The sequence below is a fragment of the Nerophis ophidion genome, linkage group LG12 (assembly GCF_033978795.1).
Source record: "Nerophis ophidion isolate RoL-2023_Sa linkage group LG12, RoL_Noph_v1.0, whole genome shotgun sequence".
Classification (NCBI taxonomy): Eukaryota; Metazoa; Chordata; class Actinopteri; order Syngnathiformes; family Syngnathidae; genus Nerophis; species Nerophis ophidion.
In genome coordinates this window covers 6,720,458-6,727,831 of record NC_084622.1, presented here as the reverse complement: position 1 = coordinate 6,727,831, position 7,374 = coordinate 6,720,458, and positions in this window count along the sequence as shown.

The following is a 7,374-nucleotide window of genomic DNA, read 5'->3' as shown; positions in this document are numbered from 1 at the left end:
GATAAACGACAACATTCATAGACATCTACTATTTTGTCACGTGATATAAACCAACAGTAGTCTCCATGTTTAGAAAAACACCTGATGTCAGGAAAATAGCCGGGATCCTAAGAATCAGCTGTCTGCAGCAAGTCAAGAGTGAATCCGTTCAAAAAGGGGGTTACTGGAAGGTTATGGGGCTAACAAGCCTCCCAGTCTGACCTGAGTTTGCCAGCCGCAAACCAGCTAAGTCAATATCAAGACGCTGGCTGCCCCACCAGTTGACCTTTTTCTGCCTCTCTCAAGGCGTAAAAAAGGATTGTTGTTACAGTAGAGTGATAGGCTTTTATTGGCCTTTATAGCCGAGGCTTTTGTCAGGCCTGTGTCCTGCTAATACCCGTTGGCAAGTCATTTAAAACCCGGAGAATGCCTACTTTTTATAAGGTAGCTCACACACAAGTGAGAGCCATTCTTTGCCGCCGTCCCCAATGACGGTCGAGTTAAAGACTGACCTTCCTTTTGCCCCTCTGCGGCCTGGATTTATGGCGCGTCTTGGGACTTTAATTTGACTCGTTTAAATAGATTACATTAGGCTCAAACCGCCGTCTGGCTTTGAGCGTTCAGCTTCCCTACGCGGGGGTCTTTTGATGGCGGACGTGTTCGGACCGGAGAGGAATGCGGCTTTATCGTCAGGTGACGATGACCACGTCCTGTCATTGTCAGGCCACGACGGTCAGGGGCTACCTCGCCGTTAGCTTTTATTTTTTTTTTACACACGGCGAGAAGGTGCGGACCAGGTGTGAGGTGCTGCTCAGGTCGTTGCGGCTATGACAGGGGAGAACGGGCCGTAAAGGCCCCGGGGCCACGGATTTATTGGTCATCTGCTGCTCTCAAAAAGGTCAAGGGTCAGGGATGCTTGACTTGTGCGACTTTATATTAGTCAGCTATCTTAGGTGAACTTAGAACTGTAGCTTAGTGCTGCAATTACACTTGTGCTTTGGTACTTTTGTCAAGGCAAAACATTAAAAAAAGATACCTGGTGCAGGTTTTGGTGTTTTTGTCGTTGGACCAAAGTTAAGAACATGCATAAAGTAAGGATTTGCTGTAACTGTCCTGATTAGAAGTGGGTAGTAATGCGCTACATTTATTTAAAGTAACTTTTTAGATAAATTGTACTTGCCAGAGTAGTTTTAATGTAACATCCTTTTAACTTTTACTTGAGTATATTTGAGATGAAGAAATGCTACTATTACTATGTTACTTTTATTAATAACACAATTATTTTATTTTCTTAGACTGACCATACGACCTCTTTTCACCATAAATGATTCCCGGGCGCGGGACCGCTGCTGCCCACTGCTCCCCTCACTCCCCAGGGGGTGTTCAAGTGGATGGGTCAAATGCAGAGGACAAATTTTACCACATCTAGTGTGTGTGTGACAATCATTGGTACTTTAAGTTTAACTTGATCTTTTCCTGGGACATGTCCTCTTTTGCGGGGCTGTCCGGGCTGTCCGGGTGGAGTTTCTTAAATGCCTCAAATGTCCGGCATTTTGAGTTAGGGTTGCGTGTATTTTCAATGTACCTTCAGGGTTAAGAAGGGTTAAAAACAAAACAAATTGTGAAAGGTGTGCGCACAGCAGCATTCACGATGGAGGGGCAGAGACAGAGAGTTATGATAAACATGCATGCATCGCCGGGCTCTGCTTTTTATCGATAGATTTGTCAGATACATTTTTTTATTATCAATAGCAGGGGTGTCGAAAGTGTGCCCCTGAGGCCATTTGCGGCCCACAGCTAATGTTTAAAAGGCCCACAGCACATTCTAAACATACTATTATCCATCCATTCATTTTCTACCGCTTATTCCCTTTGGGGTCGCGGGGGGCGCTGGTGCTTATCTCGGCTACAATCACATACTATTATAATAAACAAAAACATAACAAAAATGAAACAAAAAAGCTTAAAGGTGAAATGTAATTTTGAAAAAGTTGCATTGTTGACTAATAAAACAGAGCTGGTTTTTTTTTTTCAAACTGCTCAAAACATAATATTGAATCAATATCAATTGTATTATGAATTATTGACCTATCCAAGGTTCCGATTACTTGACATCAAAAATTCCACTTTGAAAAGTATTTTTGGTGGAAGGGTTTGCATATTTTGTGTGTTTGCTATTAAAAACATAATTTTGTTTGACACAAAACGGCGGAAAAAAAACAAACAAAAAAACTAAAACACTTTGAAATGAGAGATACGTCTCAAGTTGATGTAGATTTAAGCGTTAAATATAAAATGCATGTATGCCCTGGCACACCATTATCATCATTTCATGACCAAAGCAAAACACTTTTATACTGAAATAAATACACCTACAACTTATAAAATAAAACCATAGAAAAAACTACCAGCAGCAATAAAATTTAGATACATGAAGGAAAGAAGAAAGTGAATTAATGTTTATAACTGTATACATTTACATATGGATAAAAATTTCTTCTTTTTTTATCATTTTTAAATTAATTAAGTAACGATTATAACAACCTTTTTCCAAAACACAACGTTTATAATTTTTTTGCAAAACGCTTACAAATAAATGGGACCCCAAAAATTCACTATGGGACACCATTTTTATGACTTGATGGGGTCCCTGGGACCCCATTATGAAAATTCCTGGCGCCAACACTGCCGTCAACAGAGGAGAAAAAATTCTTTATTTAAATAAATATATTATTTATAAAGCATGTTCGGGTATCATTTGCAAATTTTCACCCTTGGCACGCATATATGTGTCCTCTTTTTTGGACTTCAGAATATGGTCAGCCTAAATTATTTATTTTTATGTCAGCGACCATGAATTGATTTAGGTGGACCCCGACTTAAACAAGTTCATTTAGTGTTTAATTGTACGGAATATGTACTGAACTGTGCAATAATAAAAGTTTCAATCAATCAATCAATCAATCAAAGCGAGTCTGGTTCTGGCAGCCACTGTCACGTGACTCTGTTTGACCAATCCGACGTAATCAGTAGTGACGTTTGATTACATTTCGCCAATAAAACAATCACATAGTACAGTTATAGGAAGCTGGAATAGGTCAGTATTTTTAATGTGAATGAAAAAATACACTGATTTACTTGTTAATAAGTGTCAGAATGTTCCCAAATAAGACACTTTTATTACATGACATGACACCAGCACATCCGGGCTGTTTGAGACAACTGCTGAATAGAAACCTAAAACAGTTTACCAAAAAATCGATCTTTTTGTATGTCTCTGATGAGCCTAATAACCACAAGTGTCATTTAAACACATTAAAACATTTCCAACAGCATCAAAAATCATTGGAAAGTTAAACTTATCTGTTCCGTAGATCCGTAATGTTAAAGTTACAAACACTAGCTTTTTACAAGTAGCATTATCTTCTTCTTCTTATCTTCTTTTTTTTTTTTTTTTTTTCCCTTGGCCTCAGTCTGCACCCCCACTCCAGGGCCTAGGCTAAGACCGATTTTTTAATTTTATTTTAATCTTCTACATGTTCGCTTGACCACTCCGCTTCACAACAAACAAAGAAACACCGGCTGTGTCTCGGTGCTAAAGACTGCTGCAATCCTCCGCTTTCCACCAACAGCATTGTTCTTTATAGTCTCCATTATTAATTGAACAAATTGCAAAAGATTCAGCAACACAGATGTCCAAAATACTGTGTAATTATGCGGTTAAAGCAAATGACTTTTAGCCGAGTAGTGCAGCGCTAATATTTCCTGACAGTCCATGATGTCACGCGTACGCGTTATCATTCCGCAACGTTTTCAACAAGAAACTTGCAGGAAATTAAAAATTGCAATTTAGTAAACTAAAAAAGCCGTATTGGCATGTGTTGCAATGTTAATATTTCATCATTGATATATAAACTATCAGACTGCGTGGTCGGTAGTAGTGGGTTTCAGTAGGCCTTTAAGAGCATGGAAACTAGAACTTCACATGTTGCTGGGAAAATAGAAGAAACAGAATTATTTGACACATCAGACTCATTTAGTACGTAGGAACGTACTGACTGTAAAAATAGAAAGTGACATGATGTCAGACAAGGCAGCAAAAAATCTTCAATGAGAAATTTAAAGGCCTACTGAAACCCACTACTACCGACCACGCAGTCTGATATATATATATACATTTTGGCCAAAACAGAGCGCATTTTAATTTCTTACACACTTATTTTATATGTTGACCAGAGGGGGAGCACTTTTAAAACCGGCACGCAGTCAATTTGAAAAATCCCTCCTTTTTGGAACCACCATAATTTTGATAGATTTCACCACCAAATGAGACATTCTCTCCAAGATGCAATAGTTTTCTCTATTTGGACCATGACTTCGGTCCTAACTTGTTCACCGGTCCTCATATGGACGGTACCTTTCCTTGTTGATGTCTCAAGAAGGGTAGAAATACAAGAACACACACACTCACACCAACTACAATTGTAGTCCAAGGAACATTAAAAAATAACTACTAAATAAATCAGAAGTTACACAATACTTGAGTAGTTATTTCACAGAATACTCTTACTTGAGTATAATTCGGGCTACTCTGGTCGTGATATAAACCAACTCTTAACTTTTAATGGCTACTACTAAGATTGCCTTGGTTTTAACATGTCATTTAGAACATGTCCCCGCCCCTTAAAGACTTGCTAATGGGACAGGCTGCCGGGTCTTTAGGACGAGCACAAAGGACTGAAGGTCTGCTGTGAAAGGCCAGCTTGTCCTCCCTGGCCTTGGCCGCTACAATGGCTTTGTGCCAAACAGTACGGAAGCATGGGGGCTCGAGTGCCTTCAGCAATCAAAAAGAATTCCCGGGACAATTATTAGATAAATATGTCTTTTTCCAACACAAGCTGCTCGAGCTTCCTCTTCCCGGACAGATCGCGTCGTCCGCCCACCTTGTGTTATTTGGACACGAAAAAGCGTGTGAAGAGCACAGACGGCTGCGAAGACGGCCAATGACAGACTGTCAATCAGACACGGAATATTATCTGGACTTATGTTCAGACTTAGTGACATTTCAAGTCAGTCTACAGAGCATTGTGCGAAACTGATAGGAACGTAAGCGTTAAAAAAAGTTGGTCTGCAGGCAGTGGTTTGCACTTCCTCTTTTCAACATGTTCCAAAAGGAGTAGGAAGAAGCAGAGCTTATTGAATCCTACCTTTTCCATCACATAGCAAATACTCACTTCCTGTTCTCAATTTTTTTTTTACAATATATACACTCCATAAATATTAACGTCAAAAATAAATCAATAATAATCAGTGAAGTAAGTTGTATTTCATACGGGAGATAAATACTATTCCTAATAATAATAATGGATTAGATTTGTATAGCGTTTTTTAGACCAGTGGTTTTCAAATAGGGGTACGCGTACCCCTGGGGGTACTTGAAGGTATGCCAAGGGGTACGTGAGATTTTTTCAAATATTCTAAAAATAGCGTTACATTCAAAAAATATGAATGTACGTTCATAAACTGTGAAAAGAAAGGCAACAATGTAATACTCAGTGTTGACAGCTAGATTTTTGGGGGACATGTTCTATAGATATTGATGTTAAAGATCTCTTTTATGTGAAGAAATGTTTGGAATTAAGTTCATGAATCTCTATTACAATCCCCAAAATTGATGATTACTTCTATGTGTAGAAATCTTTATTCATAATTTTTAGTTATTTTTATATCTTTTTTTCCCAAATAGTTCAAGAAAGACCACAACAAATGAGCAATATTTTGCACTGTTTTAAAATGTAAGAATCTGATGACATAGTGCTGTATTTTACTTCTTTATCTTTTTTCATCCAAAAATGCTTTGCTCTGATTAGGGGGTACTTGAATTAAAAAAAAAAGTTCACATGGGGTACATCACTGAAAAAAGGTTGCGAACCACTGCTTTAGAAGACCCTATGTTGTCAATATTCAGTGTTTTATCGTTCATAGATAATATTGTAAATGCCACATTCTGTACTTTCTGGGTGTCTCATTCAGTAAAAAAATAAATAAATTCCATTCCGTTTTTTAAGGCTGTTTGTCATAACGTTTTTAGCATTCAGTCAGACATTATTGTGATGTTTTGTATTAGTGTTCCTAAAAATCAGATATACCCGCCCACAGACAATTTTTTTTTCTCGAAGTTAGGCCCCTGAGTCAAAATAATTTCCCAAGCCTGGTCTAAAATGTTCATGATGGAAGAAAGCCCGTCGACCTTCCCTGCTTCCTTCTAAAGTCCTTTGTTTTATCGTCATGGAGCAGACCAGGAACATCCTTTTGCTTTCTTAAAAGACGCTCGCTGGGAGTTGAACTTTGCCGACAACAAAGTCAACCGAAAAAGTTGCGACTGTCCTAAGATTTGACCTGAAGCCGTCACTTTTGTTTTCTGAGGCAACAGGAAGAGCCTCATGTTGTGACATTCCTGCAGAGGTCAGCTGCAAACTCCCCAGGGAGTTTGACTGGATGGGCAGGTATGTACAGTTAGGGTTGCGTTGAGGAGTAGAAGGTGTGCTTCCACCCCTTTGGACGGGAGGAAACGGGGCTAATAATTGACGTGGTTAATCGTGGAAACTTTACTTTTTGAGTGGAAGGAGTTCGAAATGACTTGCGATGACAGTTCCTTCCAATAAGACTTTTCTATTGAATTGACTCCGGGTTCAAGTAACTCTCTTGCCGTCTCAATGGTTTTCAGTGAGGCAGTGTTGACATACTTGCCAACACTCCCAAATTTTCCGGGAAACTCCCAAAAATCTACTGGGACAACCGTTCTCCCGGATTTCTCCCGATTTCCGGCCAGACCTGAGTGAGGAAAGCCTGTTGTCACGTATATATGTCTCCGTTATCCATAGGTTTATCTATAACCCATAGAGTAGGCAGTAGAGATGCACGGATAGCCAATTATTTCATCCGCATCCGCATCTCCAAGGTCGTCAGCCACCCGCCGTCCACCCAAACCAACATTTTATCAGGATCGTACTAGCGGGGTGTATAAAAAAGTCAGGATGTGTCATGAATACAAAGGATTCTGGGTATTTGTTGTTTTGCGTTTATGTTGTGTTACTGTGAGGTTGTTCTCCCGAACTGTGTTTGTCGTTCTTAATTGGTGTGGCTTCACAGCGTGGCGCATATTACTAACAGTGTTAAAATTGTTTATATCACAACCATTAGTGTACTCTGTGTCACCCAGTATTCCTTGCAGTCGTGTGCCTGTTGCCGCGGAAGCCACACACAACATGATGCTGGACTGACAAGCAGATTGTACATGTTGAAGAAGGCGACAAAGCCAATGGCTCCATTGCACGCCCTAATACTTATTATCTGGGTGACTGCCGGCAGTCATTCAAGAGAATAGTAGCGTCT